General features: G+C 39.2%; 1 pseudogene; it reads left to right on the top strand.

Moving 5' to 3' along the window:
- Positions 1 to 4,976: 4,976 nt before the first annotated feature.
- Positions 4,977 to 5,350, top strand: LOC114117540 (large ribosomal subunit protein eL31-like; annotated as a pseudogene).
- Positions 5,351 to 25,919: the final 20,569 nt, after the last annotated feature.

Here is a 25,919-nt window from a genome sequence, read left to right as displayed (position 1 = left end):
TCCACATACCAAAATTTATGGAATGAATTGAAAGCAGTTCTAAGAGAGAAATGTATATCTGTAAATGCAGGCATTAAAATAGACTGTATCATGTCAAGGAAGTTTCCTTTTATTCATAGTTTATTAAGAGTATTTGTTATAAAGAGTGTTGGATTTTACCAAATGTTTTTTCTGCATCAGTTGAGTTTTTTTCCTTTCATTCTATTAATGTAGCATATTAATTACATTGGTTGATTTTTCATGTGTTCAAATATCCTTGCATTCCAGGGGTAAATCCCACCTGCTCATGGTGTTTAATCCTTTTAAAATGCAGCTGAATTCACTTTGCTAGAATTCTCTTGCAGGTTTTTGCTATATCTCATCAGGATATTGGCGTACATTGTCCTTAAAATGTCTCTTACTCCATTCATCAGGGTAATGCTGGTCTAATGGGTGAGTTAGAAAGTCTTCTCTCCAGTTTTTTTTTTTTTTCTTTCTTCTTAGAAGCATTGAAAAGGATAGGTGTTAATTTTTTAAATGTTTGGTAGAATTTACCAGTGAAATCATTTGGTCCAAGGCATTTTTCTGTTGAGTGTTTTTTTGACTAGCAGTTCAATCTCCTTGTTAGTTACAGATCTATTCAGATTTTCTGTTTATTTATGATTCAGTTTTGGTAGATGTGTGTTTCTAGGAATTTTTCCATTTCATCTAGGTTACCCAATGAGTTAGTGTATAATTGTTTATAGTATTTTCTTATAATTCTTTTTATTGCTGTGTAATTGGTAGTCATGTTCCCACTTTCACTTATATTTTTAGTAATTTGAGTCTTCTCTCTTCTTTCCGTGGTCTAGCAAAAGTTGTCAAGTTTGTTGATCTTTTCAAAGAATCAACTTTGGTTTCATTGAATTTTGCTATTATTTTTCTATGCTGTATTTTATTTATCTCTGCCCTAATCTTTATTATTTCTTTTTATATGCTAGTTTTGAGTTTAGCTTGCCCTTCCTTTTCTAGTTCCTTAAGGTATAAAGTTAGGTTACAGATTTGAAATCTTTCTTCTTTTTTTTAATGTGTGCTTTACAGCTATAAATTTCTCTCAGCATTGCTTTCACTGAATCCCATAAGCTTTTGTATATGAAGTATTGTTTTCATTTAGTTCAAAGCATTTTCTAATTTCTCTTGTGATTTCTTCTTTGACTCATTGGTTGCTCAAGAGTGCATTGTTTAATTTCCACATATTTGTGAATTTTCTGATTTTTCTTTTGTTATTGATTTCCAGTTTCACTTCATTATTATCAGAAAACATATTTTGTATGCTTTCAGTCTTTTTGAATTTACTAAGACATTTTATGGCCTAATATATGATCTGTCCTGGAGTGTTCTGTGTCCACTTGAGGAAATGTGTATTCTGCTGCTTTGGGGTAGAGTGTTCTGTGTGTTTTATATGTGCGGAGTGTTCTGTATAGCTAAGTTATCTATCTGTCCATCCAGTCTCTCCATCTACCCATCCACCCCCCCACCTTTCTATCTATCTTAGTATGGGACATTTATACATGTTAAGTAGCCTGGAAAATTGCACCCCTAGATGTTTTCATGGCTGGTTTCTCCTTATCACTCAGATCTATGCTCAGATATAACCTCAGAGAAATTTTCTCTGACCACAGTGTCTAAATTTGCACCCCACCTCACCACATCCCCAGTCACTCTCTACCTTGTTTGTTTTCTTCACAGCATTTATCACAATCTGAAATTACATGATTGTTTTGATTCTTTACTTGATTGTTTTATCTCTCTCAGTAGAATAAAAGCTCAATAAAAGAAGAAACTATTTTGTTCACAGCAAGAGCTTAATAAATATTTGATGAATATGTACTTGTTAATGTTTGTTAAATGTCACCTCTTCAAACTAGCACGCTATTTTTACTTAAATAAATTTGTTTATATCATTGTTCATGCTGGGAGATTTGAGACAGTTCTCATATCCTGTGTAGTTTTTCTGTACTTCTTCCTCTGCTGAAGTTACTATTTTAAAATTTCATCAAAACTGTTTGCTCTTGGTTGTGTTGGGAGTAGAAAGTTGGTGATCTAGATCAGTTTTCACTCTATCCTTTATAACTTTATATGTTCCAATCAAATCCTTACTAACTTCTTCCTACATTTTTATTTTAGATTTTAGAATAGCTTCTATTCTTTTCTGTATGTGTACACTAGCTATGTTTTAGTATAATATGTATTTCCTAGGATGGTTACTCATTAAACTAAGTAAAATTATTTAAGGAGATCTTAGAATTTCAGTATTTTTTGTTATTCATGTAAATTATATAAATGTAATTAAGTTACATGCAATTAATTTTTACTACTGGCAGTTTGACTAATTAAAATAGATACCCTCTCATCAAAATTATGTGTTTTATGCCATATTTTAATAGCCTATAAAGACAAAATTATTTGCTGTTTTTACTTTTGTATCTTACTGTCTTTCAGTTTAGTGCAGTTCAGTCACTCAATCGTGTCTGACTCTTTGTGACCCCATGAATCGCAGCACACCAGGCCTCCCTGTCCATCACCATCTCCCGGAGTTCACTCAGACTCACATCCATCGAGTCTGTGATGCAATCCAGCCATCTCATCCTCTGTCGTCCCCTTCTCCTCCTGCCCCCAGTCCCTCCCAGCATCAGAGTCTTTTCCAATGAGTCAACTCTTCGCATGAGGTGGCCAAAGTACTGGAGTTTCAGCTTTAGCATCATTCCTTCCAAAGAAATCCCAGGGCTGATCTCCTTCAGAATGGACTGGTTGGATCTCCTTGCAGTCCAAGGGACTCTCAAGAGTCTTCTCCAACACCACAGTTCAAATGCATAAATTCTTTGGTGCTCAGCCTTCTTCACAGTCCAACTCTCACATCCATACATGACCACAGGAAAAACCATAGCCTTGACTAGTCAGACCTTAGTCGGCAAAGTAATGTCTCTGCTTTTGAATATACTATCTAGGTTGGTCATAACTTTTCTTCCAAGGAGTAAGTGTCTTTTAATTTCATGGCTGCAATCACCATCTGCAGTGACTTTGGAGCCCCAAAAGATAAAGTCTGACACTGTTTCTACTGTTTCTCCATCTATTTCCCATGAAGTGATGGGACCGGATGCCATGATCTTTGTTTTCTGAATGTTGAGCTTTAAGCCAACTTTTTCGCTCTCCTCTTTTACTTTCATCAAGAGGCATTTTAGCTCCTCTTCACTTTCTGCCATAAGGGTGGTGTCATCTGCATATCTGAGGTAATTGATATTTCTCCTGGCAATCTTGATTCCAGCTTGTGTTTCTTCCAGTCCAGCGTTTCTCATGATGTACTCTGCATGTAAGTTAAATAAGCAGGGTGACAATATACAGCCTTGACGTACTCCTTTTCCTATTTGGAACCAGTCGAAGCAATAAAATGAAATTGTTTAATATAATCTGCGGTAAAACCACTATCTTGTTCTTATTTTCTTCTTAGGCACACTGCTTTTGTTGGTAATGGAAAACTAGTGGCTGTAAGGGCCAAATATGACCCCTAGGTTTTGGAGAGAATAGGAAGAAAAGTCTTCACTTAAAGGTAAGATTGTGCTTCACCCAGTTTTCATGCATCTTTAAATGCTATCTTTCTTGAAGCTTAGCTTCTTATTCTAGGAAGCCTTCTCTTCTGTCTGGATTCCTTAAAGAATTGTCATTCATATCACATTCTAGTAGCACATTCTGGTACATTCTGGTTTTATAATTGTTTCATGTTGAAGTACTGTTTCCCTCTTACCCTAAATAATGTAAGCTTCTTGAAGGTAGGACCGTGCTTTAATAAAAAATAAACAGGCAACCATTTCAGTAGTACCTTTGTTGTTGTTCAGTTGGTCAGCCATGTTGACCATGTTGATTCTTTGCGACAGAGGAGCCTGGCAGGCTACAGTCCATGGAATTTCCCAGGCAAGAATACTGGAGTGGGTTGCCATTTTCTTCTCTAGGGGAGCTTTCCCACCCAGGGATTGAACCTGAGGCTCCTGTGGCATCTCCTGCATTGCAGGCAGATTCTTTATCGCTGAGCCACTGGGGAAGCCCCATTAGTACCATAACTCTAGATTATATGTCCCATAGGATTAGACTTTAAAATGATGTGTAAATGATCTAGTTTGTGAGAGGGAGTCTAGTCATTTAGATATAATTTTAATGTTCTGAGCTTTAGGTTAGTAAATAGAAAAGGACCATTCTTTATGAGACATCATCATTTCTTCATTTCTTCCCCCTCCTCACCCATTGTCACTCACCCCCTGTCGTAATACTTCCAGCTATTTTTATAGAGAAGTTAAAATGTGCTAAACACTCCACATGTTACTTAAAGCCAACAAAACCCCCACAAAATACATAGTACAATTGTTACTATTAATACTGTTATAAATATTATCAAGGTCTCAGTGCATATAATTATATTAAAATAATCTTTAGCTTGTTCATGATCTATATGTGTTTATTCATTTATTTAATTATTGATTTTCAATGAAGTCATAAACACCTTTGATCCCACCACCCGAAACAAAATCTAGGACTATAACCTACATCTAATACTTGCTCATCAACCTTCTCCCCTGCTTCTTCCCATTGTGTTGTTCATTTGCTAAGTTGTATCTGACTCTTGTGACTCCATGAACTATGTCCTTCACTTAGGTCATAGAAATGTAAGTACTGGTCCCCACATTTTATGGATAAGGAATCTGAGACTGCTGAAGGTTAAGAGGTTTGTTTTTTTCTTTAAGATCACTTAGCTAGTCAATGGACTATCTAGGTGTGTCTAATTCTGACATCTCCCCCTAACCTGCTCATGTGGACTCCCAATTGTTTGTCTGCAAAATAGCTGAAAAGTGGTGCTCAATGAAATAAAGTAGATACTGGCACTTAAATATTGGAATAAAGAATAATGACTTAGGAGTTTACTGGTTTGGGCTTTCCAATCCAAACCAGTATCCTGGTGCTATAGGATGATGGCTCCTGCTAAAAAGGGCAGTGATAAGAAGGGCCAGCCTGCCATCAACAGGGTGGTGACCAGTGAATATGCTATCAGTGTTCACAGAGGATCCATGAAGTGGGTTTCAAGAAGCCTGTCCCTTGGGCACTCAGAGAAGTACAGAAATTTGCCACGAAGGAGATGGGAACCCCAGATGTGCACATCTATAACAGGGTCAACAAAGACATCTGGGTCAAAGATATAAGGGACGTCCCGTACCAGATCTGTGTGCAGTTGTCCAGAAAATGTATTAAAGATGAAGGCTAACCAAACAAGCTCTACATGTTGGTTACTCACATGCCTTTTGCCACTTTCAGAAACCTACAGACAGTTAGTATGGTTGAGATCTAATTGCTGATTGTCCAATTAAGTTATTGAACTGCCAACAAAAAAGAGTGTACTGGTTTGGGGGACTTCCCTGGTGGTCCAGAGGTTAAGAATCTGCCTTGCAATGCAGGGGATATGGATTCAATCCCTGGTGAGCCTGTGTGCTCTGGAGCCTGTGCATCACAGCTAGAGAGCCCTAGTGCCACAACTAAGACCCAATAGCCAAGTAAGTAAATATTTTAAAAAAGAGAGGGTGTACAGGTTCATCTCCAGCTTTGAGCTTTGGTTTTAACCCAGCCCTCTGTAGGTTATTTCATCTCTCAGCTGTCCTATGACTGAGCATATTCCAGTTGGTTCGGGTTTCAAAAACCAAACCAAAAGAAGATATAATTAAGGGCAACACTATGTAAATTGCTTAAGCTTGAAAGAGAACTTTTTTTTTTTTTCCTAAAGGACCACCTTGTTGCAAATGGCAGTTTTTAAAATGGTTAATTTCAGCAAAAAGGCTTTATTGGTATACTGTAAGAAGAACTCTCTTTTGGTCTTCAATTGATGCGGGCGGATGTGCAGTCTGATGTTCTCTAGAAGAGTATACATAGATTTATACTCGGTTGTTTTATTCTGCTAGTATATTGCACTATGGATGAGAACACGCATGCATACACACACATTCCTCCTGTAATTCTATACAGTATAGAAATGCAAAGTTAAAGACAGAGGCTGATTAGTGCAACTTTAAGAACCTTACAGCACAATGTGTGCCCGGATACCCAGAATATCAATACAACTGAAAGTACATCTGTTGGATATCACAGGGGTTTGTCTTCAGAGAATTATTTCCTTTTTGGCTTTAATGGAGAAGAATGTCAAATATGATACTGGGACACTGACGTTCCTTAACAACAGACTTAAACAGGATAGAAAGAGTGAACAACCGGGCATCAAGTGTGATGAATGAGGAAGCTGTTATTATAACAAAGGGAAGAAAAGGTCCCTGTTCATAATGCCAAGTGTGTGCAGCACAAAGATCAGGATATTAGGTAAGATTTATGTAAATAATTTATTGAACTATATTTCCAGCTTTATAAGAGAAATAATGTTACCAAAATAAAGCATTGTCAGCATCTTGTCTGAGGTGCTTTACCTAATTCCCAATTGTATTAGATGGGGTTTTTTTTTGTTTGTTTGCACTAACTTAATTATTCAGTACTTAGAAAAAATGTAAACTGTTCAATATGTTCTACATGTGTTGTTGTTCACCACACCCAGCCTAGGGATTAACCGCATGATATATTTAGTATCTATTTGGCTGATACAATGTTTTCAAAATTTGCATTGATACATGTTGCTGCTGCTGCTACTGTTGCTAAGTCACTTCAGTCCTGTCGGACTCTGTGCGACCCCATAGACAGCAGCCCACCAGGCTCCCCCATCCCTGGGATTCTCCAGGCAAGAACACTGAAGTGGGTTGCTATTTCCTTCTCCAATGCATGAAGGTGAAAAGTGAAAGTGAAGTTGCTCAGTAGTATCCGACTCTTAGTGACCCCATGGACTGCAGCCCACCAGGCTCTTCCATCCATGGGATTCTCCAGGCGAGAGTACTGGAGTGGGGTGCCATTGCCTTCTCGGTGATACATGTTACTGTTTCCTTTTTATCAGTGATAGGAATCCATCTTTTCCCCTTGGATTCCAGTTAGCTAAATTGACTGCCTATGAGGTCAAAATGCCAAGAATTTTCTAACTTTTTCTTATAGTATTTTTTGCCCCCAAATAAAAGAATGCATGAAAATTTCCTCTACTTTGTTCCAGTGTGAGTCTCAGTTTGTTTCCAGTGGGAAGACTCTCTTTGAGCAGAATATTTCCGATAGAGCACTGAGCAGATTATCAGTTGACTCAGCACCTCCTGTACCACCAAGCACAAGACCAGAAGAAACGAGATTTATTTCTGCCCTTAGACTTAAACAGAGCTCAGGGTCTATTCTGTGCCTTTTTTCAAGCACCATTTCCCCTCTGAACTACACAACACATCCTCAGCTCTTCCCAGGCTGGTACTTAACTAGTACCGTTCTAGATGCTTACAAGAGAAGTTACTTCATTTCTTACAATGGAGATCTTAGGGACTAATTCTCTCTCTGAACCTGCATTCAGAAGGTCTTGGATTTGGATAGGAGAGGGGAGGTAAATAGTAAATAAGTACATACACAAGTAATGTTATAATTGTGAAAAGAATTGTGAGAGACTGCGACAGGTAGAGCCTTGGCCAACCTTGTGGTGAGGTAGGGTAGCTTTTCATTAAAGCAGTTTCCCTAGTTAAACTGTTCTAATTTTTAATTTTAATGGCAATTTTCTAATTATACAAGTAGTATTTTTAAAGTTTTTTTTAATTAAAAAACTGAAAAAGTTAGAAAATATAAAGAAGAAAAAAAGATCGCCTTAATCCAATTCAGAGAGGAAAAAAATCCCCCAGTGTGTTTGCAACGTATCTATATGACATTGAGAGAAGGCAATGGCACCCCACTCCAGTGCTCTTGCCTGGAGAATCCCATGGACAGGGGAACCTGGTGGGCTGCAGTCCATGGGGTCTCGAAGAGTTGGACATGACTGAGTGACTTCACTTTCACTTTTCACTTTCATGCACTGGAGAAGGAAATGGCAACCCACTCCAGTGTTCTTGCCTGGAGAATCCCCGGGACGGGGGAGCCTGGTGGGCTGCCGTCTCTGGGGTCACAGAGTCGGACACGACTGAAACGACTTAGCAGCAGATGACAGTGAACTTGTCTGTAGTCAGTTTTGTCACTGCCTTTTTTCATGGTTTCCTTTTTTGCTTTTATTTTTCAATAGCTTTCCCCTTCTGCGACCTCTCAAATCATTGTTAAGAATATTTAGGTCTTTCCAAATTCTTCTGTGATTTCATTTTCTCTTGCTTTAAACTAATTCAGGCAGTTTAATTTTTCTCTGAATAGCCAGTTGTTCCAACCCTATTTGTTGATCTTTTTTCTCACTAACTTGAGATGCTCTCTTTATAATATTCATGTATTTTTGTGCATCTGTTCCCGAATGTTTCTTTTTTCTGCTAACAATTCTTCCGGTATCACCTGTTTTTACTAGAATTGCTTTAGACTACATTTTGAGAACTGATCACTCATGTGCAGCCCACGCTGCACGCAGTCAATGTGTTATGCTTCACAGTTTGAAAAAGGAGTGTCTCCATAAATTATTTGGAATTGCTCTGCATGGGAGATATTTTTCTCCCTATTTACTTCCTTATGTAGTTGTCTATGTCAGTGAGACTTATGTGTGTTTATTTGATATTTTGGGTTATAATCCAATATTTATTTATTTTATTGCTCAAATTATTCCAGCCTTGACTGTTGGGAGATCTTTCAGTTGACTCCTGTGTCGTTTTGACACACCCCTATCAATTTGGTTTCTGTAGTTTGGGGTGTGTGTGTGTAGCACTTTGTTATTTTCTAGCACTGTTAAGATGCTCCAGGCTCATCTTGCATGTCCTCTAACTCAGCCCTAGAATGGGCCATTGGTCCACGTATTTCTAACTCTTCAGTTGGAGAATAATACTGGGAACAGAGATTGATCTGGGCACCCACTGTCATTCTTTGACTTTTGATCTTTCTGTAGCCTTAGGTTTAGATATATATTCTGTAAATGTCATATACCTAATTTTTTTTTAAATTTAGTTTTGTGATCTTGGTCTTTGAATTACAGAGTCTAGACTATTTATATTTCCTGTGTTTGTTCATTTTATGGCTCATTTTATAGTACTACTAATTTGTCTTATTTCTGTTTTTTGTTTGTTTTTAATGGTTTTATTCTTTTTTCCTCCTTTACTGTCTTCTTTTATATTGATTAATTTTGCTCATGTTCCTTCTGTCTCATTCTATTTTTCTCTTTGCTTGTTTGAAAATTATATACCCTGTATATACTTTTAGTGGTTACCTCAGGTATTTTACTTGCATTTACCTCAGCAAAATCTGAGGTTAATCAACATCTTTACCTCATTCCCAAACAACACACGCACCTTTAAGATGCTTCAAATGTGATTACTACTTCTCATATCATAATCTGTTGTTAACTCATATTTAAATTCTAGCATATTTTCCTCCCAACAAAGTAAGCATTATATTTGGTTGTACACATTCAATGTTTGCTTGGTTTTGTCCATATAATTTTCTTTCTACAAACCTTAGAACCAATTTGTTGATATCTGCAAAATAATTTGCTAGAAATTTTATTAGGACTGCACTGAATCTGTATATCTGATTAGGAAGAACTGATATTTTGACAATATTAAGTCGCACAGAGTCAGACACCACTGAAGTGACTTAGCAGCAGTAGCAGCAGCAAGTCTTCCTAGTCATGAAAATTGAATTTATCTCCATTTATCTAGAACTTATTTAATTTCTTACATGAGAGTTCTGTCAGTGTTCCTTATATGGGCTTAAAGCATATATAAGATTTATACTTCAGTATTTCATTTTGGGGTCATGAGTGTAAATAGTATTACGTTTTAAATGTCAAGTTTCAGTTGTTCCTTTCTAGGATATAGAAAACAATTGACATAGATATATTGACTTTATATCCTGCAGCCTTACTATGGCAATTTTCTAATTATACAAGTAGTATTTTTAAAGTGGTTTTTTTTTTATTATTAAAAAACTGAAAAAGTTAGAAAATATAAAGAAGAAAAAAGAAGTTCCCCTCTCACCCACTCCCACCCCCCACTTTGGCGTCTTTCAAAATTTTGTCTTTGCCTTTGACTTTTCTGCAGTTTGAATACATGCCATGGTGTAGATTTTTGGTATGTGTCTTACTTGGTGTTATCAGAGCTGCTCAGATCTGTGGTTTGGTGTCTATCATCAGTTTTGGAAACTCTTAGTCATTATTGCTTCAGATATTTCTTCTGTTCTGTTCTCTCTTTCTTCTTCTTATTCTCATTATGCATAGGTTACACCTTTTGTAATTGTTTCACAATTCTTGGATATTCTGCCCTGTTTTTTTTGTTTGTTTGTTTGTTTGTTTGTTTTACGTATTGTATTCAGTTTGGGAAGTTTCTACTAACATTTCTTCAAGATCACTGATTCTTTCCTCAGTTACGTCTAGTCTGTTGACAAGTCTATCATAAGCGTTCTTCATTTCTGTCATGGTGTTTTTTATTTCTAAGCATTTCCTTTTGACTTGTTCTTTGAGTTTCCACCTCTCTGCTTACATTAAAGCATCTGTTCCTACATCATGTCCACTTTTTGTTTATTACAGTTCTTAGCATATTAATCATAGTTTTAAATTCCCAGCCTTGTCATTCCAACATCTCTACTATATCTGAATTTCATTCTGATACATGCTTTGCCTCTCTCTCTCTCTCTCTCTCTCTCTTTTTTTTTTTTTTTTGAAAGCCAAACAGGATGTAGTGGATAAAAGGAACTGAGGTAAATAGGCCTTTGGTGTGAGGTTTTATGGGTTAGGCTGTGTTTACTATTTGCTAGGTGTCAAAAAATTGCCCCCTGGTGTTCTTGTTTTTATCTCTGCTGCATTCCTTCAGTTTCCCTAGAGACGACTTCTTAAATGAGATCTAAGACGCACAATTCTTTCCATCGTATCCCCCTGTTATTTTACAGTAGAGCTATTGATGATAGGGGAAAGGTATTGCAGAAGAGGAAGCATTCTATAGTCCTATGATCACATCTCAGTCTTTTTTAAAATTTTTTGAGAAGAAATATTATCTTTATTTGAAAATTAAATGTTACATGTTATAACCCCTAAATATAAAAATTTCAACATAAAATGATTGAAAGATTTGATAATTAACAATAACTAACTAAAATAAAATTAGAAAAATGTACTTAGGAATAAATACAACAGAAAGTAATGGGATCTATGTGAAGAAAACTGTACTTTTTTATTGAAAGATATAAAACTTTATGAAATAAAATAATATCTAAGTTAATGTAAAGACAGTTATAGTCTGGAGGTAACTCAAAGTCATAAAGATATCACTTTTTCCAAAATTAATTATGAATGTGATAATATTCCAGTCATACATTGAGTGATATATAATGTTTTTGTAACTAATAAATTCAAAGTTGTATAAAAGACAAAAAATGACTGAAAATTACCATGAAAAAATTACAAAAAAGCATTATCAAAAAAATTGAAAAAGAATAATGAGGAGTTCCTTTCTTTCTCTAATATTAAAACATATTTAAGGGAATGTTAAAATTATATGCTTTGCGGGTTTCAGCCTTTTAATGAGCCTGTGACACTGACCTGTGGTCTTTACAAGCACGTCTCAGTTGTTTTGTGCACTTTCTTTTGTGGACATAGGAAGGCTAGAATTCAATGTCATTTGTTCTTTCTCTTCACCCACATTAGTTAGACCCTAAAACCCCCATTAGTTAAGCTCTGGTAGAATACTTTCTGTTGAGGGCAGGCCTTGTTAGAAGAAGAACAGAATTATCTGGGCTCACTTCAAAATGGCTGCTTTTTGTCAGAAATAGGAGGAGATTTTTCTCCAGTCTTCCCTGACAGAATCTGATGAGACTTTTGGAGGTAGACTCACAGAAGAGCTATGTGCCGCTAATACTGAATCTCTTGGAATTTTTTAAGATGTTTATTCACTTGCATGATTTTTGGCTGTGTCGGCTTTTAGCTGCAGTGCTCAGGATCATCAGTGTGGCTCACAAGCTTCTTTCTGGTTGTGGCAAGTGGGCTTAGATGCCCCCTGGCATGTGGAACCTTAGTGCTCTGACCAGGGATCAAACCCATGTCCCCTGCATTGGAAAACAGATTCTTAACTACTGGACCACTAGGGAAGTGCCCCCCGCTAACCCTCGAATTTTTAACTCTTGAACTTCTCCACACTGAGTCTCCAGTAATTCATCAATTACTGGTAAGGTTTTCCTCTCCTGATAGTAGCTCTTCTGGAAGCTTCTGCTCCTGTAAGTTGTATTCTCTACATCTGTCTGTCTCTCTAGTTTTGAGGAGCAGCAGTTGTCCTGTGACCTTATTTCTCTCATTAGAAGAATTGTTGCTTTTCAGTTTGTTCAGCTTTTTTCTTGTGAAGACAGGGGTGATGATTTTCAAGCTCTGTGCACACTGGACTGCAAACTGGAAGTTCTTTGCATTCCTTTTTCCTGTGTGTTTTTTGATTTTTCACTGTGCCTTATTCATATTTTAAAGAGTTTGGGATGACCTACAAAACTGATTGTGTGCATGTTATTTAAATGGAAATTAGATATCAAAGCTATGAAAAGAATGAAACAAGAATGCAATTTGTATTGGCTGCTGTAGTTACTATGCCTGAATGTTACACTGGGCCAAGAATTTCCTGGTAGTGAAATCAAAAGAGAGAAATATCCTAAGTTACGTAGTTGTCTTTCCTTGCCAAGTGAGCATACCAGTTTTTGAGTTAAGACAACGTCTCCTGCTTCAAAATTCTAAGGTAAATCTACCACATGGAATAAACAAGTAGACATTGAGCAGTAGACATATAACAGAAACAGAAAATGTTTCATCCATTGTTCACAGATGCATTTTTTCCCCTTATTTTGTTTTATATTGCCCTTTCTATGAAGGTCAATAGTGGTCTTCCAGTGAAGATCAACGTTAATGTTTGACTCCATGAAGGCAATTCTGAGAGTGTCTACTTTAATATGCTCAAAATGAATATTAATATAAGATGACACCAGGCTGGAACCTTTACAATCTTAAGGAATGAATGGATGGCCTGAGAATCTGTCTTCATTAAATATAACTTTTCTCAGTGGGGCTTTAGAACTTGTTATGTTAGCTGGGGCCCAATAAAGACACCACTTTTTCCTAACTACACTCTGAAATGACTGAAAAAATAGATCAGTTAGCAGATGGAGGTCACATATATCACCTTCATTACTCATAAGGCTGATTTTGGACAATGTGGCTTCTAAGTGTGGCCAAGGACACTCCCCACTAGTGTACCCCAGAAACAGACCCTTGTATCTACAGGATGTCCAGCAACACTGGACCAGTGAAGATCTTCACAAAGGAAAAGATTTTCTCTTTCCCCAAGTGAAAGTGGAGAAATTAGACCTGTGCATACCTGCTTCTGAGAAAGCAATGGCACCCCAGTACTCTTGCCTGGAAAATCCCATGGATGGGGGAGCCTGGTGGGCTGCAGTCCATGGGATCTCAAAGAGTCGGACACGACTGAGCGACTTCACTTTCACTTTTCACTTTCATGCATTGGAGAAGGAAATGGCAACCCACTCCGGTGTTCTTGCCTGGAGAATCCCCGGGACGGGGGAGCGTGGTGGGCTGCCATCTATGGGGTCGCACAGTGTCGGACACGACTGAAGCGACTTAGCAGCAGCAGCAGCAGCATACCCACATCTGACTTCCGAAGTCCCCAGTCAGATTAACTCATGGGGGTGGAGAGAAGTCAAAATATTTAGTTACTGGGATTCTTTCCCAAGAAAGGAAGCATGAAGACCAGGGAAGAAGCATTCACAAAAGTGGTATCTGGAAGGTGATTCAAGGCTTTTCTCTCTGTCAAAAGCTTTAAAGCAGTGGCTGTTGATTTAAGACATATTCATAGGGACTCCACTGGCAGTCTAGTGGTTAAGACTTCACCTTCTAATGCAGAGGGTGCAGGTTTGATCCCTGGTCAGGGAACTAAGATCCCACCTGCCTTGAGGCCAAAACCAAAACATAAAACAGAAGCAATATTGTAACAAATTTAGTTAAGACTTTAAACATGGTCCACATCAAAAAGAGGAAGAAAAAAATAAACCTATTCCTAATACCAGTAACGGGGGATGTCACATCTGCATTTCTGTTATGAAAGTTGAGAGATTTAAGAAGCTGATCACTCAGATGGATGCTCACCATGGCTTGAGCTGGCAGACAGGGTTACCTATGAGCAAAGTCAAAATCCTCCTCAGAAAGCACTAACAGGTGCTTGACTGGGACTTGCCACGTCTACACCATGGCGCATGAACAAAGTGACTTTGGCCTGGAAGACAAGGTATCGCCTGGTTTTAGAGTTGTATCAAAAGGTCAGTCATGCCCAGGCAAATGCCAGGTTCTAAGCAGCATAAGCTCTTGGTATGAACGCTGCCCTGCGCTTGCTGAAAAATGTACCCACCCCCACCCAACTAGGTAACTAACACAGATTTCCTGAATCAAGTGAATGGGGAATTTAGCATTCTGAAATAAAATTCACTTTAGGGATTGTTGGAGGTTTGTGGTAAAAAGGAAAAGATGAGAAACTGAGATAAAAGACATTCAGTGGAAAAATAGATGTATGTATAGGGTCTCCTTTCTGATTTGCTGCCAAAATATTAACCAAACTGTATCTTATTAAGCAACTCAGTAATTTGATGAGTTAGCCTAATTAACCACTAACAGTTAAGTTTTAGAGACAGAACAGTACCACAAACAAGCATTGGGAACTGTGTGCAGTAAGTGGTTGGAGCTGTTTCAGAGTTAAACTTCAGCTGGGTTGCCCAGAGCAGAATTTCCACCTTGTGCAGTTTCCTTCCAAGGGTTCCACTGGGATCTTAATACGAGCAGCTGAAAAGTGTGCGTAACTGTTAGCACTTCCATTTCTCTCAGCAAAGGGATTTAATTAAACTCAGTTATACACATAATTCACACATCTATGATTGTTCTTTCTAAGCCCCTTTCAATATTGCTTTGGCTGCTAATTGCAGCTTGCTTGGAGTAGAGGGGAAAGACTTATGCAGGATAAATATATTCAGTATTTTTGTCTTTGTTTAATAAAGATGGAGCTGATAAACACATCTAGTAATTAGGGGAGACTGTATGTATGTCCTGGAAGAAAGGAATTTGGATGATGATAATTTCATAAAGTTAGTGAGCGTCATTATTATTATATACCCAGGACAAATTGAATTCTTTTTCTTCCTGTTTGTTGGAGATGTCATGTTATGGTGTTTCAGAATCTGCATTGATTTAAATTAGACTGAATGCTAAGTTCTTCACTGAGCAAATGCATTACAAATGAAAGAAGAGAACTGGCAATTTCTGCTGAATTTCAGTTATCTATAGGCACTCCTCACTGACTCCAAACCTATAGGCAGGTAGGTACCTGCTTACCTAAAGTCAGATTTCAGACCACTCATCTACTTAAAAACTATTGATAGCTCTCTACTGTCCAGAGAATAACTCCTGTAAAAGCAAATTTAGTGAAAGAATTCAAGACCTTCTGTAATGTAGCCTGATTCTAATTGTCTAGAGACTAAACACTCATATTAGTATAGTCATATTAATCCTGGCTTTTCTTCACACCCTGCATTTCCCCTTGTTTGCTGTTGTTTGTTTAACAAACAAACTGCTATGCTGTATAGCCCAGTGATTATAAGCACAGCCTCTGTGTTTCAGACTTTGTTCTACTGCTTAGTAGTTGAGCAATCTTGGACAAGTTTTTTAACCTATCGGTGCCTCAGTGTATGCATCAATAAAATGGAGCTAATGTCTCCTAGTGTCCCCATGAGAATTAAGTGGAATATTGCGTGTAAACACCTTAGAATATTGCTTGGCTCATAGTAAGTGTGCCATAAGTATTAGCTCTGATGATCATGGTGATAATGATGGTCACAGTGATGGTGGTGTATTTAAAATTTTGCTCATTCTAGGTCAATTCAAATTCTGTCTTCTCTAAGAAGCCATCCCTCACTTCCCCATATTTCTAGTTTGTATTTAAGTGGACATACCTGTTGAAGAGTGATGGTAAATGAGAGAACCTAAGTAGTACTAACTAGCTTTATGAAGAAACTGAGTTTTGACTGACATTTTTGAATGCAGTGATCATTACTGTAAGTTAATAGGGAGAGAAATGGTCCATCTGAATGAAGAGGAGGAAGAGGTGATGTAAGAAAGGGAAAAGCAGTGTTTATGTGGAAATGTCATGGGTTCTTATTTGGGTATACATGAAGTCATCAAGGGAAGATGTGACTCTGATGCTGGAGAAAGGAGATGGCAATGTTTGTCAGTCTTAACTATGGGTCTGCCAGGCAAGTCCCACTCATACACATTTGACTCAACAATTTCTCAAGTAAAAAGGCTTCATTTCTGGGATTTCCCTGGAGGTCCATTGCACTTTCACTGCAGGGAGCATGGGTTCAATCCCTGGTCGGGCAACTAAAATCCCACATGCCTGCGAGGCGGCAAGCAGGGTGGAAGCCCAGTGGATGAGGGCTGGACTGGGAGAGAAGGGGGGAAAATAGAGAAATGACAAAAGTCACGAGATCGCTACCCAGATGAGGCTTTAGGCTCCGAGGAAACGCCCCTTATTACTCCCAGAAATCTTTTTAGGATATTTGCTGCAGGATATATTATTACCCTAATCCATTTCCCACTCAAACAATTATTATTTTGCGAAGAAGAGTAAAACACCACTGAACATAAAGGTCATATTTACAGAAGCTCAAGCTTGAAAACCAAACAAAACAGATTGCTTGTTCACCTCTAATTCATACCAGTAGCATCTGAGACTGCCTGGTTACAAAAGGCCTTCTTCACAGTTAAAAAGAGCCAGGAGACGCACCCATTGCAGAATCCATTTATGAGTCCATGGGCAGGTAGAAAGCCATCATTAAATCCTGCTCAGTCCCTGGCAGCTCCACTTACTAGGTGGATGAGCTCTGCAGCAACCTTGTTCTCAGCTTTGTATTGTGAATAGTACATTTTAAAATGAATGTTTAGTGCTTAGAGCGCTGCTTCAAAAAAATCTGTATTCTAATTAAAATTAGCTATTGAGAAAAGAGGTAGCAGCTTGCAGATTTGCAAAAAAGCTATCAAAGACTATGTATATAACACACACACGTATGTTATTTAAAAGATAGTGCAAAGACTCTATTGGGGAAGGAGTAAGTAAAGATGGAATCATAATTTGATCATCAAGATTACATCTTTTAAGTCATCCTGCAAATCAGCTCACATCTTCTTGGGGAAAATCAGGATGAACTACAAACATTGGTGTTTTGTTTTATGTTATTTCTTGTAAGTGGTGTTTCTGAGGTGATTTGCCATCAAAAAGAACTGAGGTGGGAACCTGCCTTTGAAGACGGGGATACAGTGCTGGTGGAGAAGAGGAGACCTGGGCTAAGGCAGGACATTGAGGTCCACCTGGTGTTTATGCCAAGAAATGCTGTCTGAGAACAGCTGGGATTTTGACTACTGCTCGGTCGGTGCAGCTTCCTCTTTCCCTTCCCTGGCTCATGACTCACAGCACAAACTGACCCTGGAGGATTTTTTTCAAAGTATTAAAATGATACTGCTAAGCCCTTGTTTATGACTGCTGGGGATGCTGGGGAACCAGCTTTGGGGAATGAGTTGGAACCAGGGATGATGCTGGAAGAAGCAGGGACCACTGTGGATCCTGCTGGGAACCAGGCTGCAGGGCCCCCTCTGTGCCCTCAGTGCCCCACCCCCTAACACTGCTGGCCAGTGTTGCTGTCCCCTGGGCCGGATGGGCTGTCTTGCACTTGATTCATGTCTGGAGTGGCTCTGTTTTGATCTGCTTCTAAGGAGACTGAGAACATGGAGATCTCGACTTTCCAGCCATGTTTCCCTCATGATGCTCACAAGGTAGGGAATTCCTTGTCCAGAGGAATTCTGATGCTGGACTGTAAAAAAAGACAAAACACAATGACAACCCTCCCCAAATGTCCCGCAGCACATCAGGCTTAAGATGCAGTTAATCAGTTACTTGCTGCCGAACTCAAAATACAGCAAAAGTTCCCATCAAACTGTGCTCAAACCTTGTGGTTGCTGGTAAAGAAAAAACCCTCAATCTACAGAGAGAAAGGACGAGTCTTTTCCTTCATTCTGCACTGATGTTCGAGAAGTTGTGTGCCTTCATGCTAATAAGTAACACTTGAGCTTTTGTTTTTGGCCACTTCATTTCGTGGGTGACTGTGGATCCAGGTCCACCAACAGCTATGCCCTCTTGTTGACTATTGTTGCCTCGAGGGAGGGCGCACCCTCCCACACCCTGCAAATCAACCTCTAAGCAAATTCCACTCTGTTCTTACTGCAAAGGAGAAGCTAATTAAACGGCCAAACTAAAAGACCATAGATGTTTTCTTCCATCCCCCCATTCTGTAGAACAGACACATGGATGTTTGCATGATTTGCAACAGAGAGAAACCCTTCACCAGAAGAGCCAGCTAAGCATTGCCCCAGCGTCAGCCAACCTATGTACAGTGCGGAAAATGAGGACATGCTAAATAAGTCTGGAGTGTTCTAAACTGCATCTATGCACGTCTCGTAAAGAGTTACATAGAAGAAAGGGAAAATAAAGAAAAAGTGTGACACTGGAGAAAGGAACTGTTTAAGCCGTCTGGCATTTGATACCGTGGATGATATCTGGCCAAGGGTATTTGTCATAGAGATTTTTAAATGAAAGTGCGTATCTGGCAACCTTCCCATGATTTGTGGAATGTATCTATAGAGCACTGTCTCCTCACTGGGTGGTCAGCCCACTCTTCTAAACTTTCACTTGGCAGTTGATTTTTTTAACAAAATCTAAGTCCCAGAAAGGCCTCCCAGACCTTTCACGTGTTTTTCTCCTTGCGGCTGCTCACAGCTGACTCACGTCAGCGGTCACTTAAAGTCTGTTTTCCTTGTTGTTTACTGAAACGTAGGAGATGTGTCTCGCAGATGGCAGATTGTTTTAATATTTGCTTATAACAAGTCATGTCAGTCTGTTTGCACTTCAGATATCCTGAGTGCCAGTTGAGCTAGAGAAGGGTTAACTCTTAGGGTGAGACGTCTTTATGATACTTTAGGGAAGAAAAAAATATTTGTATATATATGTACACATACATGCACAAATAAACATTGTGTGTGTATATATATATAATGACCTTAAGAAAACCCGTGCTTTCAAAAAAGAGGAAGTGTGCTTTTCAGAACCCAGCAGTCAGGAGATAAAACTAGAATAATTCAGTTTAGCTACTAGGCCTGGGGTTCCTCAACAGATGTGATAACAGAATGTAAATATTGATATCCAGCTGTCAGCCCATTGGCCTTCCTCACAGAGGTTAGGTGAACTTGGCTTCCCTCACTGAGAGTTAGCTAAGGACCGGCAGGAAATTCAGACAAGAATATATTTATCAGATTTTTCCTTCTAAGTTTGAGGCTTAAAAAAAAACACCGCAGAGGAAATACGGCGCTTCCTCTCCTACAGGTCTTGCTTGCTCACTCTTACCTTTCCCGTCCGTCACATTTCCAAGGGACCAAGTGCTTGAATCCTTCTGAGTGCTTTTCTAATAGGTTAAATTAGACCTGGGTGGGCAGTACCTGACCTGACTTAGCTATAAGGCACAGAGCTTGACCTTGAGAGCTGCGTGCTGGCCACCAGCCTCCTCACCTCCCCCAGGGTTTCCCTGCCTTTGCTGTCACCTTATAGGGTCTGCCTCCCCGTTTTACAGCCTGAGTAAAGAAACAGCCAATCCCATAATGGCATCTGTATTTAACGCTCTCCAGGACTTTCCTGGTGGCCCTGTGGTTAAGAATCTGCCTTCCAATGCAGGGAATGCAGGTTTGATCTTGGTCAGGGAACTAAGATCCCACATGCTGCAGGGCAACTAGGCCCGCTAGCCACAAGAGAAGCCAGCATATGCCACAACTAGAGAAAAGCCCGCACGCCACAAAAAAGACCAGCACAAACAAAATTTAAAAATAAACAGTAAAACTCTTTCACTGGGACCCACTGCTTAGTGGAGTCTTTTCATTTGGTTTGCGCTCTGATAATTATGACCAACCTAAGTAAGATATTGAAAAGCAGAGACATTGCTTTGCCAACAAAGGTCCATCTAATCAAGGTTATGGTTTTTCCAGGGGTCATGTATGGATGTGAGAGTTGGACTGTGAAGAAGGCTGAGCGCTGAAAAATTGATGCTTTTGAACTGTGGTGTTGGAGAAGACTCTTGAGAGTCCCTTGGACTGCAAGGAGATCCAACCAGTCCATTCTGAAGGAGATCAGCCCTGGGATTTCTTTGGAAGGAATGATGCTAAAGCTGAAACTCCAGTACTTTGGCCACCTCACACGAAGAGTTGACTTATTGGAAAAGACTCTGATGCTGGGAGGGATTGGGGGCAGGAGGAGAAGGGGACGACAGAGGATGAGATGGCTGGATGGCATCACGGACTCGATGGACGTGAGTCTGAGCAAACTCCGGGAGATGGTGATGGACAGGGAGGCCTGGCGTGCTGCGATTCATGGGGTTGCAAAGAGTTGGACATGACTGAGTGACTGAACTGAACTGAACTGAATACACAGATAAAGAAAACATCAGGTAGTGTTAAGAGGTAATAAAACAGAGGGAGAGAGGGAGAAAAATGACCGGGGCTGCTTTATCTAGGGTTAGGAAGTACCTTGCCAAGAAGGTGACATTTTCAGAGATCTAAGTGAAAAGATGTGACCAGTTTTGTGTGGATCTGAAAGAAGATAAGCCTGGGAGGTAGGAATAGCAAAACCCCTGAAAACAGCTGTTTAGAGAACACTGGAGCCTGGGGAAAGGAAGAACTGGGATCCACCAGGCAGTGGTGGAGCCTTGAAGTCTATGTAGATCTTCAGTCATCATGAGGGTAGAGTTTTAAATAGGGGGGCTTTATATAATCTGGGGTACAATTTAAAAAACAAATCTCCTTGGTTGCTAAGTAGAGAATGAATAACGTACATGTAGGCAGAAGGAGTGGAAGCAATGAACCTGCCTGTCACAGCAGTCCAGGAAAAAGATGGTGCTGGCTTAGGAAGTATCAGTGCAGTAGGGACAATGCGCTGGATTTGAGATGTGGTTTGGAGGTAGAGTTGACAGACCTCACTGATGAGTTGGAGGTGAGGGAGAGGACTACATGATGATGGAGGGGTTTGGGGCTTGAACAACTGGGGAGATGGAAATGCCATCTTTTAAGGTCAGAAAGATTCGAGAAAGAGCAGATCTGTAGAGGAGGACACAAAGATTTGTGTCCTGATTTGGCCGTTGGAGCTGTGGGATAACTACCAGAAACCAAAGTGGAGGTGTTAGGCAGGCAATAAGATGTGCTGTCCTACAATTTAGGTCAGGAATTCCATGTCAGATTAGAAACAGAATGTAAGCTTAAAAAGTAAAATGAAAAATTGCTGAAAGAAAACTATTTTTATAATCTTTGAGTGTTACAAAAATACCGTTTCAAATCATGAAAGACTAACAAATTTGACTGTATACAATTCTTGAGGTGTTACTGACATATTAAATTAGTTTCAGGTATACAACATAATGATTTGATAATTCTACATATTGCAAAATCATCACAATAACTTTAGTTAACTTTTGTCACAAGGTTCCCTTTTCTCCATATCCTCAGCAACACTAATTTCTGCCTTTTAAATGATAGCCATTCTGCAGGTCTGATTTTTGTATATTAATTTTATATCCTGCAGATTTACTGAATTCATTTATTGGTTCCAACAGTTTTTTGATGGGGTCTTCAGGGCTTTTATATGTAATATCACATCATCTGCAAATAGTGACAGTTTTACTTCTTCCTGTTTGATTTAGATGCCTTTTACTTCTTTTTCTTGTCTGATTGCTCTGGCTAGAACTTCCAACACTATGTTGAATAAAAGTGGCAAGAGTGGGCATCCTTGTCTTATTCCTTATCTTAGAGGAAATGCTTTCTGTTTTCACCATTGAGTATGTTAGCTGTGAGCTTGTTGTGTATGGCTTTGTTTTGTTGAGGTATGTTCCCTCTGTACTCTGTTGGAAGTTTTTTCTTTATAATCATAAATGGATGCTGAATTTTGTCAAATATTTTTTCTACATCTATTGAGATGATTGTATGATTTTTATTATTTGTTTTGTTAGTAAGGTGTGTCACCTTGATTGACTTCTGAATGCTGAGCCATCGTTAGTTACATCCCTGGGACAAATCCCACTTGATCATAATGTATGATCCTTTTAATGTATTGTTGAATTCGGTTTGCTAAAATTTTGCTAAGGATTTTTTCATCTCTGTTCATCATGGGTATGGGCTTGTAATTTTTCTTCTGTGACACTCTCATCTGGTTTTGGTATCAGAGTGATGTTTGCCTTGTAAAATGAATTTGGAAGTGTTCCCTCCTTGTCTATTTTTGGAAGACTTTGAAAAAGATTGGCCTTAATTCTTCGAATGCTTAATAGAATTCACGGATGAAGCCATCTGGTTCTGGACTTCTGTTTGTTGGGAGGTTTTAAATTACTGATTCAGTTTCCTTACTAGTAATTGATCCATCAATATTTTCTGGTTCTTCATGATTTAGACTTGGTAGATTATATGTTTCTAGACATTCATCCATTTCTTCTGGGTTGTGTAATTTGTAGGGGCATAATTGTTCACAGTAGTTTCTTATGACTTGGGTTTCCCTGATGGCTCAGTGGTAAAGAATCTGCAGGCAGTGCCAGAGAAGCAAGTGTGATCGCTAGTCAGGAAGATCCCCTGGAGAGGGAAATGGCAGTTCACTCCAGGCTCCTCTGTCCATGGGATTTCCCAGGCAAGAATACTGGAGTGGGTTATCATTTCCTCCTCCAAAGGATCTTCCCAGGAGACCCAGGGATTAAACCCATGTCTCGTGTGTCTCCTGCACTGGCAGGTGGATTCTTTACCACTGTACCACGTGGGAAATCCTAGGCAGTAAATAGATCAGTCTTAATTTTTCAACTCATTCAGCCACTCTATATCTTTTGATTGGAGAATTTAATCCATTTGCATTTAAAGTAATTATTGATACATATTTACTGCCGTTTTGTTCATTGTTCCCTGGTTGTTTTGTAGTTTCTCTTTTTTCCTTTCTTCTCTTGCCCTGTTCTTTTGTGGTTTGATGACTTTCTCTAGTGGTATGCTCAGATTCCTTTCTTGTTCTCTTTTGCATATCAGCTATAAGCTTTTGCTTTGTGGTTACCACGAGGCTTACATAAAACAACTTTTATTTGTAACAGTCTATTAAATTATTAACAACTTAAGTTTGAATGCATTCTGAAACTCTATGTTTTTTTACCCCTCCTCCAAGGCAATGGCACTCCACTCCAGTACTCTTGCCTGGAAAATCCCATGGACGGAGGAGCCTGGTAGGCTGCAGTCCATGAGGTTGCGAAGAGTCGGGCATGACTGAACGACTTCACTTTGACTTTTCACTTTCCTGCGTTGGAGAAGGAAATGGCAACCCACTCCAGTGTTCTTGCCTGGAGAATCCCAAGGATGGGGGAGCCTGGTGGGCTGCCATCTGTGGGGTCGCACAGAGTCGGACACGACTGAAGCGACTTAGCAGCAGCAGTAGCAGCCCCTAATTTTAATGCTTCTGATGTCATATTTTACATATTTTGATCTTGTGTATCCCTTAACTATTGTTGTCATAGTCATTTTACTACTTCTGTCTTTAACTGTCATCCTACTTTGTAAGTGATTAATCCACCACCTTTGCAACATTTTTCTATATATTTACTAAATTTTTCTATATATTTACTTTACTACTGAAGTTTATACTTTTCATATGTTTTCCTGTTACCTATACTACCCGTTCTTTTCAGCTTAAAGAAGTTCCTTTAACATTTCTTGTAAGACTGGTTTTGTGATGAAGAATTCCCTTAGCTTTTGCTTGTCTGAAAATCTCTTTTTCAATACTGAATGACAACATTCCTGGGTAAAGTATACATGATTGCAAGTTTTTCTTTTTTTCTACACTCTGAATTTATCATGCCACATTCTTCTGGTTTATGAGGTTTTTGCTGAAAAAGCTGCTGATAGTTTTTATAGAAAGTTATTTTTCTCTTGCTTCTTTTAATATTCTCCATTTGTCTTTAATTTTTGATATCTTATAATCATGTATTTTGGTGTGGATCTTTTTGGGTTCATCTTATTTGAAGCTCTCTGCATTTTTTTGCCCTGTTAGAGAAATTTTCAACCATTATTTTTCTTCTCCTTTCTCTTTCTTTTCTCCTTCTGGGGATCGTATAACATGAATGTTGGTCTGTTTGATGTTGTTCCCTATGTCCCTTAAGATATCGTCACTTTTTTTTTTCTTTTTGCTAATCTAATTAGGTGAGTTCCAAGGCCCTTTCTTTCTTCTGCTTCATCTAATATGGTGTTGAATTCCTCTAGTATATTTTTCAGTGCAGTTATTGTGTTCTTCAGCTCTTGATTTCTATTTGGTGCTTTCTTGTACTTTTTTATTTCTGTGTTTGTTTTTACTGTGGTTGTCTATTGTTCTTGCAAGTTTAGTGAGCATTTTTATAGCCGTTACTTCAAACTCTTTACTAGGTGAACTGCTTATCTCCATTTCACAAAGAACTTTTTCTGAGTTTTAATCTTGTTCTTTCATCTGGAACTTATTCCTCCGTCTCATTTTCCTTGACTCTCTGCATTGGTTTTCTCTGCATTAGATAAAAGAACTACCTCTCCCAGTCTTTAAGGAGTGGCCTTGTGTAGGAAAGAAGCTTATCATTCAATGTTGTTCTAGCTCTCAAAGGTTAAGATTGTATCTCAAGTCTTTGTGATTGTCCAAGCAGCCTCTTTTATTCTTAGTGGCTCCCAATAGTTAAGGAGCCACTTATAATAGTTCACCTGGTGGCTCAGATGGTAAAGCATCTGCCTACAATGCGGGAGACCCGAGTTCAATCCTTGGGTTGGGAAGGTCTCCTGGAGAAGGAAATGGCAATCCACTCCAGTATTCTTGCTTGGAAAATCCCATGGACAGAGGAGCCTGGTAGGCTACAGTCCATGGGGTCACAAAGAGTCAGGCACGACTGAGCAATTTCACTTAATAGTTAAGGGTGTGCCAAGATCTGTCAGTGTCCCAAAGGGCAGGGTCTCGATCTGCACCTAGATTCAGGCTGATCGGTAGTCAGACCATCAGACAGGAACTTTTAAAGTATGTAAATGTACATACAGTCCTATGGGACTTCAAGCATCAGTCAGTTCAGTTGCTCAGTCGTGTCTGACCCTGCAACCTGCAGCATGCCAGGCTTCCCTGGCCATCACCAACTCCTGGAGCTCGCTCAAACTTATGTCCATCAAGTTGGTGATGTCATCCAACCATCTCATCCTCTGTCATCCCGTTCTCCTCCTGCCTTCAATCTTTCCCAGCATCAGGGTCTTTTCCAATGAGTCGGCTCTTTGCATCAGGTGGCCAAAGTATTGGAGTTTCAGCTTCAGCCTCAGTCCTTCCAATTCAGGACTGATTTCCTTTAGGATTGACTGGTTTGGTCTTGCAGCCCAAGGGACTCTCAAGAGTCTTCTCCAACATGACAGTTCAAAAGCACCAATTCTTCGGTGCTCAGCTTTCTTTATAGTCCAATGTGACCATAGCATAAACTATAAGGACTTCAAGCATAAGCCCTTCTAATTTGCTTGGCCACCACAGCCAAGCAAATTAGTGATGTTTCCTGACAGCAGCTGCAAAAAAAATCAAGGCCTCAGGAGATACCAGAGGGTTGGCGCAAGGCAAAGGGAGAGAACAAAGATGGTGACTGTTGACCTCTGTCCCCAGAGAGTTCTCCAGCAGGTTCCTCCCTCAGCATGTGTTAAGTTTGGTGCCTGCCTCTCAGGTCAGTACTTTAAG

This window comes from Ovis aries, chromosome 13 (genome assembly GCF_016772045.2).
Source record: "Ovis aries strain OAR_USU_Benz2616 breed Rambouillet chromosome 13, ARS-UI_Ramb_v3.0, whole genome shotgun sequence".
Classification (NCBI taxonomy): Eukaryota; Metazoa; Chordata; class Mammalia; order Artiodactyla; family Bovidae; genus Ovis; species Ovis aries.
The sequence above is the reverse complement of the archived record's forward strand: the minus strand, read 5'-3'. Positions and strand labels throughout refer to the sequence as shown.